This window comes from Hirundo rustica, chromosome 8, assembly GCF_015227805.2.
Source record: "Hirundo rustica isolate bHirRus1 chromosome 8, bHirRus1.pri.v3, whole genome shotgun sequence".
Classification (NCBI taxonomy): domain Eukaryota; kingdom Metazoa; phylum Chordata; class Aves; order Passeriformes; family Hirundinidae; genus Hirundo; species Hirundo rustica.
Window position 1 is genome coordinate 14501998 of NC_053457.1, and position 14339 is coordinate 14516336.

At 40.1% G+C, this 14339-nt stretch overlaps 1 long non-coding RNA gene across 1 annotated transcript in view; it reads right to left on the reverse strand.

Annotated features, from left to right (window-relative positions):
• Positions 1-12782, reverse strand: part of LOC120756108 (uncharacterized) — a 151725-nt gene extending 138943 nt beyond the window's left edge. Inside the window, exon 1 of the long non-coding RNA XR_005702024.2 lies at positions 12646-12782. This is a non-coding gene — a long non-coding RNA (uncharacterized LOC120756108). The remainder of the gene's footprint in view (positions 1-12645) is intronic.
• Between the last annotated feature and the right edge of the window lie 1557 nt (positions 12783-14339).

The window sequence follows — 14339 nt, forward strand, 5'->3', positions numbered from 1 at the left end:
CACATTATCTCAAATGGCAGGAACTGGCCCACCACTCGCTTTCATAGCATTTGCCATTACTGCAAAGAAGCATTTCTTAATGGTGCCAGGATTATTGCTCCAACAGAAAAAAAAAGGGGTTGTGGTAGGGTGCCCATTTACCCACTGCTACCTCATTTCATCAGCCATTTATCAACACATTCTTCATTTGGAGAAATAAAATCAATGGTAAGTGGAGCTCTTTCAGTGCATTTAACTTCCCTGGCATGATACAGGTGGTAACACAGCTGAGATCAAACACTTTCATCTTTCCTCCAGAGCCAGCTTGGCTGCAGACTAGCTGCTTCTCAATTAGAGGCTGCAATTTTTCTGGCAAGGATTATGTGTGCTTTCTACAGCTCAGATTTGCCTCGCTGTTGCTATTTTAACTTAAAGAACAATCACTTTCTTCTTACTAGATCATCACCTTTTACCCAAGGTCTGTAAGAAATAAAAAGGCCTGGCTCAAGTTAGGTATGAGACATAAATCTGTGGAAAACTTTAAGCAGATATGAAGACTGAGATTTTAGAACATTGATTCTGTGTTGCAGTTTATAAATCCTGTCACACACTGCAATAAGCATTTCTCTGTTGGTTTCCTGAAAGAGAAGGGTTATAACTGCATTTTGAACAAAGACCAAGGAAGCTTCAGGACATCTCCTGGCCTGTTGCTAAGTAATTTCTGTACCCTGGACATCTTTACTCCACGTCAGGATAATAATAGTTCCCCAACAACAATTGCCTTGCATAGCAAATTTTACCAAGTTTAATTTCTTTGAATATCAAAGATGACAACAGAAAAGGCATACCACCATTCCAGTGCTTTGAAGGGAGAAAGAGGTACTGTAGTAGCTTGCTCCACTTTCAGAATTCTTTTCCTTTTTCTTGGTTTTATGACTAACATGTAATTTAATAGGTAAGATTAGCTATCTCCCAGGTATCCCAGGAAGATTAGAGATCCTGGAATTAAAAGGTTAGTAATGCCCTATGTCTCCACAGCACTGTGAGATCTGTTATGGCTTGTAAGAATGGCTGATACAAACCTGAAGACAACTCATACCAATACAAACCTTTTCTTTTTGACAGGGTGGAGTATTTTATAATGTAAACCAAAGAACAACAAAGATCAACTACATGTTCCTATATTTGTCATAAGTTTCCCACAACCTCTTTAATGACACTACTTTGTGTGGTTTAATATTGTAGTAGAATACTTCAGATGTTCATCTGAATCCACACCTCTCTACATCACCTGCAGGGTCCACAGGATGACAGTATGTCACTTAATTCATTTAAGCTTCTACATATTTCTGTTTGTTAGTATTTGCTTCAGGTGGTCACTCTTTGCAATTTGTCACCGTTTCACAAGTAAGGATTCAAAATAACTCAGATGCCTAGTTTTCAAGTCTAAAGCCAAATGATCTTTAGTCTCATTCCTGATCACTAACATTTGGCTGACAGGTAACACACCGATTTTCACATACAAGTGTTTAAAATGCAACATACTGGAGACATTTCCCCCCATCTTCAGACTAGCTCCTCATCCAGTAATGTACACGTTGTGTTTTGCACCTTATGAATTCCTACGATGCTTGTAGGTCAATAAATCAGACCTTATAAATCAGCCACAGCCTCTGTGTTGCATCCATCTCCCCACTCCCAGACCTGAAATGCTTTGTCAGCAAAGGCTTGAGCTATTGGTTCTGCAGGTGCAGGTAGATCAATATTAAACACACGGCAGTTCGGTCTGCAGTGACTAATTCTAGCTCTGCTCTCCCAGTCATTCGAGAGTACATGTACCTGGCTGAGATTACCAGAGCCCTCAGCACTGACCAAAGTCCCCATATAACTCTCATTGACACCCAGCATACAGGTTCTCCTGTAAGCACTGATTATACTGGCCGTAGACAAAAAACGTTCCTGAAAGTTGAGGAAGTAGGGCCACCTTAAAGGAAGGACTGGATGGTTCAGAATAAGCTGTTGTGTTGGGATTAACAGCTTTCACATTCTGAAATCCACAAATCTCAGCCCTCCTGAGAACAGGCACATCTATATTATGTAAAACTATCTGTCAGCTTAATTTTTAATCTTTTCTACAGAAGAAAAATAGGTACCCAGAGCTCTCTACTACCTTTTGCTGATATTCAATGCAAAGTGGAATCCAATTTTTCTACACACTTTAGGTTGCACCTTGCCTGACACTCAAAGAAGTAAAACCATGGAATTGTAGAAAAGAAGCAAAAAATGCTCACCAGAGGCCAGGCTGAAGCAGCACAACTTTGCATAAACTATTTCCATCTCCAAAAACAATCCTGACTCTTAATTCCATTAACATTTCCTCTTACCAAAGAGCTAGGAAATGGCATGCTGAAGCACCACATGATTTTTGTCAGAGTATCATCATAAGCAAATGAAAAGCAAATAACCGGGATATGATAGAAAAATAATATTTTTAGTCTGCTTGGAAGGGATGTAGGAAAACAACATCAAGGAGGCAGCAGTGTTTCAGCCACAGATATCACAGTTTAGTACATAGCCCCAGATTAAACACAAGGGGGCAGCAAGTTGATCCAGGGGTGCAAACACAGAGACCATAACTGACGCTTCTGATAGAAGAAGCTGCCAGCATTAAAAAAAAAAAAAAAAAAAAAGCCCACCCCACATTCCAAAAACAGTGTCATCACACAGTACCTGCCCAGCTCAGCTGTGTGGACAGGCAATAAAAATAATTCATACCGCAAACTTAGCATCTCTGTCAAAGAAGACAGTATGCCTATCATGGAGTGTCATGACATACTACAGACAAACAAAGCTCTTCACAGCTTTCAATTGACAGGTAGATCAAGCACAAGAATAACTTCTTTCTTTCCAGCATCACCACTGGAAGGCAGTCTCCTCCATAGCAAAACACCAAAGAGATTTAACAGCAAAAAGGTAATTCTGCACTGAAGGTAGTACAAAGGAAACACAAAGGTAGGTGAACTAAGGAAGCAGTCCATAGCTGGAATAGAGCCAAATACTGGAGATAATCCTGGTTGCACAGGATGATGGGAAGTAATATCATTTGTTAATGGACACTTAAGTCTCTGCCTTAGAAACCCACCTGGAGGGAAATCCATCAATTAAAATAAAAAGAAGAAGTCACCCAAGTCATCTAAAAAATCATCACCTCTTCTGCTGCAGCATCCAAGGTTTTTGCATTTAAGTGCTCACCTGAGCATCCTCAAGATCCTGCCAATCACAACCTGAGTGCAGCTTTCAGAGGGGAGGCACAGGGAGGCTCCAGACTGCTATGACAGACTGTTCCATGCTGTCAGTAGGTACCGTGAACACTCTGTCAGACTGGGCCCTTGCTCTGGACCAAGGTGGAATGGTTTAAACCCAGACAGCAACCCAGCCCCACAAAACCCATCATTCACTCTCCCACTAAGGAGAGAATCAAAAGGGTAAAAGCTAAAAAACTTCTAAATTGAGATAAAGACAGTTTAATGAAGAAAGCAAAAGCCACACACGCAAGGAAAACAAGGAATAAATTCACTGCTTTCCATGGGCAGGCTGATGTTCAGCCACCTCCAGGAGGGCAGGGCCCCATCACATGTAAATGTGACTTGCGAAGACAAACACTCCAAACGTGTCCCCACTTCCTCTTCCTGATCCCACAGGTGGGGAAGTGAGTGAGCAGCTGCATGGTACTTGTTTTCAGCCTGGCCTTAAACCACAACACAAGGGCACATTTTTACAGGCGCCCCAATATGAAATATGCAGGCAATTACATTTACATACAGCCTTCACGTTCCAGCTGCTTTAGGAGTAAGACAACAGTCCACAGAGAATGCCTCTCTGCTCTTTCTTCTTGTTCTTTTACATACTCACGAGCTGCTTTGCTTTCAGCCAAATGCCAAAGATGATATCCTCCATGGCAGCGCTCTACCCCACAGGGAAACACATCAAAGCTGTCAGTCCTACACACACATCACCATTTACTGAGAAACTGCCCTGTCCTATCACCTACCCACCCCTCAACAGATAAAGCAACCTCACCACATGTGTCAGTCTTCAGTATGAAATGGAAAGGCCTGCAGCCAAAGCAACAGCTGCCACAGTCAATTTAGCCATTGGTAGAAACAGTAGTGAGGGCAAGAGAAGCCCACTGAAACTCTGTAGTCTCTGCTGTTATTTTTATTACAGAAGACCTTGATCAACACCATTTCAGATATAATACCTATATACATATAAGACTCTGAATCAGGGTAAAGTCCCAATACAGGAGACGTGCAAGAGAACTAGTATTTCTCTTTCTACAACCCATTAATATAGTGACTACACGATGAAGGTCACAAAAGGAAAACTGGGAATTGTGTCTCCTGAGACACTGATCAGCACCAGGCTAGTGGGGCTACTCATATTCAAGAACTCCAGCAGCCCAAAAGGAGCATTTAAGAATGAAATTCAGTGGGCAAGCCTCAAAACTGTCTAAATCAAACTCTCATGCTAATGCTCCTAAGCTGCTCCCAGGCCCTGAAATGGCATCATTATTTATGTGGAAGGGTGCAGTAGAGTTGAAGACCAAATACCAGACCCACAGCACATGTTCAGACCACACAAGCCAGCAGCAATTTTCCTTCTCCTAAGTTCACTTCTACTAAGCCTTCAGCAGAAAGCTCTACACAAGATCTCAAGCCCGAGGCTGTAAGCAGTGTTTTGATGGAATGGTTTTTTGTTTGGTAATTTTCCTCCTGTAGGAGCATAATTTCCACTCATGGACAATCCAAGAGGGAGACAAAGAAAGAACTAATGGAAGTTGCAAGCCTTTTGTCTACTCCATTAGCACCAAAGGTATGCTCCTATATTCCAAGATGTTGCTAAAATTACATAAATTCACAGCCCTCTCTGCCTTGCAGGATGCATTTCCCCTGCCCTGCAAGCTTATCTGTGTTTGTACTACTGTGGCAAGTAATGGCTGCAACCAGAGGAGGACTCCACGGTACAGTAAAGAAACAGCACCTGGCCCCAAAATTTAAAACTCATAATTTAAAACAATGTGAAATGAGGGGGATGAACCAAATACAGAGGACAAGGTAAAAGGATGGAATAGCTATTATATGAACAGGACTTTTAACTGACTGTCTCTACTCCCCCTCCTGTTTTTTAGAGAGCTTAGCTGCCCACAACCAATACATCATAAAGACTAAAACCATGAATTGAACCTTAAGGCTTTTTTTGGTCCAGAAAAGGGCAGAAATATAACAAAGAGCTACCTTAATGCAGGGAAATTCAGCTGTTCCCATGCTCTTTTAAGCAAGTAATTACAAGAGATTGGGTGATTCTCTAGAGGTGTGTTAGGGGAGGCAGGGATTTAAATGCTGCTCTGAATTTTACAACAGGGGAAGGTACTTATCTACCCTGACCTGGCCCTGCTTTTTATGACTGGCTTATTCCATTCTTAGGTGCCTACAAAGGATGAGAAAGAATGAAAGTGTGGGAGTACCCTTCTTTTATCCCTGCCTGAAGCAAAGAGAATGTTTAATTTATAGCATGCCCACTACACACACCCCTCCACAGCTTGTATCACTCAGAATTCACAGCAGAAGGACATGACATTTCTCCAGATTGCAATATGTCCATTCATTTTCAGATACCAGTACTTCTGCTTAGGATAACTACCACACACCAGGAAATTGCTAGAGGGGGAAAAAAAAAAAAAAAAAAAAAAAAAAAAAAAAAAAAAAAAAAGAAAAAAAAAAAAAAAAAAAAAAAAAAAAACACAAAGTGCCAAGAGAAAAGGGGATGCATGTGCCAAGCTCTTTTCCAAGGAGATTATGCTAGAAAACTAAGCAGTGATCTGAAAGGATAACTTGAGATGAATAGACTCATATGCAGCCCATGTACTTAGCCCGTATGCCAACTGCCAATATAGCACAGCTCTGCTATTCATCCCATCTGATTGTAAAAGGGTGGGAGTTGGAACCTTTACACTGCCAAAATGCCAGCCACTAGCCAAAAGGTACATTTGGTTGCTTGTTAGCACAGCAGATGTGAAATGGGCAGCCTTTCCCTTCTCTGACCTCCTCAAGGACAGCAAGAGCAGCACCAGAAAAGAATGGAGATCAGCAAAACAAACTGATTTTCTGAAAGTTCTACTTTTTTGGCACTATTCCCACATCATGGGTTTTTTCCCCACCAGTAATTTGTCAAGAAAAAAATAACCTCCCTAATACTTAGCTCTTGTATAAGAAAATCCAGGGACCTGAAGACATTCAAATTAAACAAAAAAAGAGTTATCAACAGCAGCAAGAAGGGCTTGTGCTGACAGGATTAAGAGGAGTTCTGACCACTATGGGGGAATACTGAATACATAGGACTGAGACACCACAGAAGGATAAGCCCATAGGAAATATCTCTGTTTTCTCTAACAAATGCCCTGCTTACTCACTGCCTTTTGAAGCACTAGAACATGTAACGGGGTATCTCATATCTGGAGGCACATTTTTTTAAATTCAATTTTCATGTAAGTACTGGTGAGAGAAGCTGCTTCACCTCACTGTGCGGCATGGAAGAAAACTACTGTGACCATAAATACAGAAGGAGAAGGCAAGAGGAAAGGAGTTTCACTTTGTGAGTCCCGTTGAATCAGTACTGGGCAGAAATCGGGTGCAAACAGGCCAGCTAGAAATCTGTATGTAACAATTCTACCCTTTGAAGATATTCCTCTAAAAAAAGATAGGAAAAAAAAGCAGTCTTGCTGCTTAACACAACAATAAATATTTGCCCAATCCTACCACACTATAAAACAGTCAAAAGAGGGAGTTAACTGCACCAGCTAGATAGATTCCATGCAAAACAGAGACAGCAGAGACGTGAGCAGATGTACAGAGGAGAGGCTTCATTCTAAAGGGGAAAGGTTGCTTGCTCCTTGGTATGCTTACCACCTTCTAAGAGCTCCACCAAAAAACTAACAAGCCAAAAATACTCAGTTTGAGCCTTAAAAAGGCTAAGATTTTTATACCTGCCTGTTAAGGAGAACTCCTGTATTAGATATAATTCTAAGCAAGCTGATTGGATAAATCCATGGGTGATAAGCTTTTTAAAAAGCTACTCATTTAATTAGCCATTGTATTTCAAAACGGAAACTGCATTTAAAGCCACTGGGACACTGAAGTTATTAAAAGCAGAGTTTATTTACAGAGTCATTCTTAACAGCATATTTAGTTAATAAAACATAGGTAAATTGTATGTGCTATTAATAAGCTTATTAAAACAGTTAACCCAAGCACATTTCTTACTTAATACAGTAATCCATAACCTTCTCAGAGAACTTCCTCTTCCCCGTTTCAAGGGAATTTACCAGGACCAAATGCTTATTTTTAAATTCAGGCTATATGTGGCATATTCAAAAATGTTAATTTAAATGACCAATGTTTTAACTTGTTCTATCCAACCAGAATAATAACTTGAACAACATGGCTCAATTAGTCACAACCCCTTAAAAAAAAAAAAAAAAAAAAAAAGTTCTGTTATCCTGGTAGTGCCAGGAAATGATGGAATTTCACCTTAGCAAGTCTGCAATACAGTAAATAAAAATCAGATGGAAACACCTCTATAAGTAGAGCACACTTCCTTGCTCTACAAAAGCACCACCAATAACCGAGCTGGAAATGCCAGTGGACAAAGGTGAAGACTAGGAACCAATGGTCTCAATGAAGAACTAGGTTTTTCAATCACTATACTGTTATTGTGTTCTCTCAATTACACATAAACATCTATGAGATTTCCCAAGTACTCCTGAAGTGAATTAACAAAATTCTCACTATATTCCATTTCCCTTTCCAGCCCAGAGAAGATACAAGGTGGTAATATGTCACAGTTACATGCACACATGCAAGAAAAGGAAGAACTAGATGATGCGTTACACTGATCAAAGAGAAAGACAAGCCTTTCTCCCTTAACAGCTGAAGATTCATAGCTTTCCATCTCTTCTGCGACTAGTTTCTCTACCTGCCATCTCTACACAGAAGTAGGACAACCCAAAAAACATTCCAGTTCCTCATAACAATATTTTAGTAACTAATGTCTATCCTTTCTTCAAGCTTCAAAAATTCATGAATGCTTCAGTCATTCACTCCCTGCAACATGAGATACTTAAAATTCTCACACCTACACTTGATCTAATAATAGAGAGTCAGAGAGCAACAGGCATTTACAGAACACAATCCATCTTCAGAGATTTTTGGCTACCTACCTATGTGCTGTTTATCCAGAAACACCTGTTTCTCTGTACCGATGATATATAAAAGTCTGGTCAGATGCAAGTAGCTAAAAATATTAAGCTGAACCCCTTAAATTCAGATTTACACAGCACTTCCTCAGAGAACCAGTAGGTGAAGCAAAGACACAAAATTAGTGATTTTTTGAATGGTGCCAGAAGTACACTTGCAAATAATATTTAAAAGCCCCATACTAATTTCACAACTCAACTTACTTGTCACAGTTGCACAGCTTTTCAGCTCACCTCAGAGCCAAAGTCAAGAGTATCCTTTTTCTGTCCTGCACACAAATTTTCTTGCATTTCCCATAAACAACTCCAGTCCCCAGTCCTCATCTTCAGGCCCTCCTCTGAGTCTGATGTGAAAATCAAACACAGTTCACTGCTTCAGTATCTGTTTGCATAGTGCAGGCTTGAAAACACCAACAGCCTTTCTTTACCTCAGACAGTATCTTGTGAGCGATTCATTCCTGATCATTCTGTGTCAGGTCCAAGACTGTTTTTACCCACCAGCCACTGTGTTACATTAGAATAGACAAAAGGGAAACAAGCTCCATGGTCTAAATGGCTTTCACAGCCTCAAAAGGAAGGGAGGTGATGTGGAGAGAGATGACAGAGGGCAAGGCAACCCCAACTACTAACAATTCTGTTGAACACAGCCATAACCAACTAATGATGAAAGTTAACATTTTCTTTTTATAAACATCTAGAAGGAACTGAACAATGCTAATGTTGTGCACTGTCTTAACAGACAAATTCCTTCATAATGGCAGAAAGTAGTGAGAGGAAGCAGTTTTCACTTCTGCCTTTGTGCAATTACCATTTGTTTTGCTCAGGTTTTGGTTTGTATACTTGACAATACTTCACTCAGAGACTATGGTCCCTTAGAAATGAATTCTGGAATGACCACTTTGGTACTTCCTGTGTTCAAGGCTCTAAAATGCCTTACACCAAGGAAAACAGAAGTGAAGGATAATTTGCTGTAGTACTACTGTACCAAAGACTGGAAAAGAGCAGCTTAGCCAGGGTTTGATGTACATTAATGGAGGAAAAAAAAAATAAATATATATATATATATGGCATCAGCCTGCAACAGCAGCAAGCAGTATTCTTTGCCAAAGACTCAAGAAGACCCAACATGTGTATAGTCAAATACTGTACGTGTATTAATGCCTAACAAAAGCTCTTGGCATTGCCCATGTGAGACCGAAGCTTCTAAGGCTCCAGGGAATCCCCTGGAGTATTCCTGCATGCTCACACTTCATCAGACTCTGTGTGGTGACAAGAGCAGTCCTTCAATGCCTGCATATCTTATAGCTTTGTAGCTTATAGCTTTTCTCCTTAAACTCAGTGAAGGAGAAACCACCTTCTAGTGAAAGATTCCCTGCCTCTGGTGGAAGATTCCCTGTTCATTGCTAGGGGTTGGAACTAGATGACCTTTAAGGCCCCTTCTAGCTCAAACCATCATATGATTCTATGATTACTTTATACATGCATGGTCTCAGAAGGTATAACTTCTTTCAAAGCACCTAGATTGCTCCTCTTTTGTCACTGCCTTTACTTCATCAGTTTATTAGGAACACACCTGTTCACTTTTGTGCTTTAAGACAGGAAGTAGGTCTGATCCAACATAACAGAGACAGGTTTTAAAGCATGGTGAATATTTGGGTCTTCAAATCTATTTCAGCACCAGAAGACCCCCTGCTTCCTCTAAGGATGTACCAATACAAAACACCATGGAAAAGGTAGAGAACTGGGGAAGAGCAGTTAGCCTCACCTACTAGAATTGTTATGGGACCTACAACACTTGGTCCATTATGCCATTTGCCCTTTTTAAGGCCAAGCTAATTGCACAATAAACACCAAGTCTACATTTCATGCCTTATTTTATGTATACAAAAACTCTGCGGGTGCATAATCATCAAAAAGCTAAACAGTCCATGAAAAGAGACTGCAACAAGGCTGGAGGAGTTACTAAATTCCATTTGGTCACAGAAATTGTCTCTGCCTTGGAATGAGACAAACAACTCTGATTTTCCAAAAGGCATTTCATCAGGAAGGTGTATGGCACACAGTAATTACCCACGTTCTCCAAAGTGTCGAGACAGATGACCAGCTGCATGCCTATTCTCCTCCTGGCCTAGCTCCCAAGTACTCTGGCATTTCCCCTTGTTGCCTACATTAATGTGACTGAAGACAAAGGCTAACTGCATTAGGGTCTCTGGCAGTTGGGTAGCACTTCATGTTTTAAGGACCACAGGCTAGGATTTGGTTACAACAGTAACTGTGTACAACATGCTACAAACACCCTGTTAGGAAACGTAACAGCTCCAAACTGCTCTGTTCTGTGAAATATGTCAGCATAGCTCTGCCAGGGTACAGCCATGTTAAGTATTCTGCACATCCTTGAAATCCAAATGTTCATGCCACCAAATCTGACTAACCTCTCTCCCACACTTCCTGGATAGGAAACTAAAGGTGGCTAGATTAATATCTAAATTTCTATTTGGTTTGGGAGTTTGGAGGGGGGGTTTTGTTGTTTGTTCAGGGGCTTTTTTTTTTTTTTTTTTTAATTTACTGTTCTGCATCATTTGCCTCTGTCCTTATAAAACATGACACCTGAAAAATCCAGAGGCACATAAAAGCAGCTTCTCTTCAGTGATATGGTATGACCAGAACTTCTCCAAGTTACCTCTTACCTCTGAAGCCTCATTCAGAAAATCACTTGCCTCTTTTTAAGGAAAGAGCACTCACAATAATAAGGAGCTACTGCCCTTGTTAACAGCTTTAATTTTAATCTAATTGCCCAATTACAGCTGCTCCCATTTTCACAAGAGACGATATTATTTGAAGTATTCCTCTACCTAGCAGAGTCTTTACTGACATCAAGCAGGTACAGTATAATTTATTTCAGATAAAGATGAAGAGAGAAACAAAGTAAAGCCCTCAGGAAAGAGCACAGCAAGGCTGTGTTTCCCCTCTGCGGCAAAATGTAGCAACTTCAAGAACAAAATGGCACCAGAAATCATTTCTAAAAAACAGAGGAAGGTATAGGGAGGAGAGGGAGGGGAGAAAACAAACAAACAAACAAAACAACAACAACAAAACATTCTAAAAGACTAGCAGTTCTACAACTGCATTTGGAATAAGAGATTACCCACAAAAGTAATGCAAGGTGAAAAGGACTATAGGGAACATGAGGTGCAAAGGAAAGACTGTGAACTAAATTTCTCCCAGATATTTCTTCAAAGAGCACAGCAAATTCAGGAACAGATTCCATAGCAATTGTGCAATGCAACCCAAAAGAGCTAACTGTTGTCCAGGGATATTTATGATGCTTTATCCAGGGAGGCTATTATCCCTTGGAATGGACTACAGAAGAATCATTTTGCTACTTCACCAGTCCAAAGCTCTAAAAATCTGTGTTACACTTAGGAGAGTAAAAGTGAAGTATGCAGAAGTGATCAAAAGAGAACAGGCTGGGTTTATAGCCTGCAGGGGAAACAACTGATCATATATTCTTCCTATGACAAACAACTGAGAAAGTAATTGAGAGCCTAGCAGAAACCAATGTTGTTACCTCAGCATTATTGATTTTCGGCAGACATCTTAATCTAACACATGACAAAACTTTGGTCATTCCAGTAAGATATAGCTTTCAAGGAAAAATGATATTTATAAAGGTAGTTTATGGTTCAGTTAGAAATTCTTATGAAGTCAAGCTCAGGCTACAAAGGAATAGAAATAAAAAGGCTCCTTAAAAACAAAATGGATAGAAAGTTTGATTAAAAGGTGAAAATATCACTCAAGTATACTGAAGCAGAAGGAGCCTCTGATCTTCAAAACACTAAAAGGAGGTAGTAAAAACATAACTTTAAAATACTGTACTAAGAAAGCCTTATTCTTATCAAAGGGATGAGTGGCACTGAAAACCCACAGTTCACCTGTTACGCAATCTTTAAAACATTTCTTGCAAAATTTACCAGAAACATTCCCACTGTTTATAGTAAAACAAACTGGAGCTATTAACACATGTATATGTTAAAAAATGAAGCCATAACAGGATAAAAAGATAAAAGTCCATATAGTCCTTTGTGGACATTCAAACTCAAAGAAATACAAGAGTAAAGAAATAAAAATTGTTAATACTAAAGAGTAAAATCTCAGAAAATTGCAACAAACACCTTATACATATATGCTGAGAGAAAAAAGTGCTCACAGCAATTACGAAGACTCCATCAATTTAAAAGAAACAAACAAACAAAAAAAAAAAAAAAAAAAAAAAAAAAAAAAAAAAAAAAACAAAAAAAAAAAGGGCAGCAAAATAAAGGGAACTTTGTGCACAACTAAAAATGCCTTCCTACCTTCCCCCTGTTTCCTCCTACAAGCAGCCTGCCCTCTCCAATCTCAGACACCATTCTCTGCACACCTCACTCTCCTGTTTCCTGGGGATATCTGAGCCATTCCCCCCACTACGGCTTTTCAGCCTACAGGGGGTAATGCACAACTCAGAGTTTCAGATGATGACACTAATTGGGCTCTCTCTTCAGCAGATGTTTTCTACCTGCTAAAGTCAGTACTGCCCTCTTCCCAGCTGCATCATATTAGCAAACTACAGCTGATTAACACAGAGGGCCCCTCCTCTGTTTTTTTCCAACTGACAAATAGTCCACTAAGAATTATTGATTTTAAGTCCCAAAGATAACAGCCAAGCAGAGTTTTTACATGCTTGTGACAAATTCTTACTTGTGAAATGAAATCTGACCTAGAGCTCTCTAGAAATCAGGCCTAGTGAGATGACCATTCATCATTCTTTAATATGCTTGGGGTAGGCTATCTAATAACAACCCAGTCCTGCACCTCTCCTGCCATCATGCTGCTGCTGTTGCTTTTGCGCACTCTTGGATGAATGCCCTTAAGAGAAGGGAAAAAGCAGTCGCTTCCAAAAGTACTCTTTATTTTTGGTATCCATTCACAAGGTTGGTAAGAAACAAATCCAGCCTGCTGGGCTTTGACATAGATTTTTTTCAGATGTCAAAAAAGAGAGACAAAATACATAGGCATGGGAGAGCCTGGTTAATGAAGTGTCACAGCTACGGTTGATTTGTTCACTGCCTCTATAATTTTATTATGTGTATCAGAGTGATAAGGAGCAACATTTCTCACATTTTGTTTATGCACTATACAGTTAAGGCTTAAGTGGAGCAGCATCTTGAGACTTACAGCAGGCTTTGCAAGTGAAGCAGAATGCTCCACTCACGTCTATTTCAATCACATGAGGACCATCTGTAGAAGCAAATTAATGCTAAGCTTTATTCCTCAGTAATAAACACCCATTGTACTGTACCACTGTCCATGCACTTGTTCCAAGTGTGAGGCAGGGCTGTGACATGGAAGGAGAACATTCAGAGAAGCCTGACACCTGTTTTGAGGAATTCAATGCACCTCTGATCTATGTTCTTTGACTGCAAACTCTCTTTGTCAGGAGAACTGCTTCCATCATTGGATCTGTCAAGCGGAGCCACTGAACAAGCCATTTCACTGGGTCTCCCCCAGTCAAGCTCAATTTGAGTTTTACAGTCCTTGATACTTGTGCGATATTGTCATAGAAGCCATTAACGTACTTTGCACTGGGAATTATGCTGCTTGGCAGGGGCTATCTCTCCTCACGATACCTGCATGTCCAAAGCTCAACCTAGTCTTGTAATGAGATTGCAAAAAGTAGTCATATATATTCAAAATGTTGGCCTGTAAGCCAGTAAGGCCTGAAAATATTTACCAATATGTCAAAATGCTTCTAGCTGAAAACCATTTCTAAACCATTTGCTGTTTGCAAGTTTAATGGCTTAAGGCTTATGGGCTCATGAATCACCAGCTTTCTTAGCAGCAGCATTTGAAATGTTGATATCTTAGCCTTGAAATAGATGTGAAGGTACCACAGCCTTTACAAGCTGTTATCGAAAGACATACTTTAAAAGCTCCCACAAAAGACTGAATGCAATAGAAGTAGCTGAGCAGGATGAAAGTAACCGAACCAACTTAGTTAAAGTCATTGTTC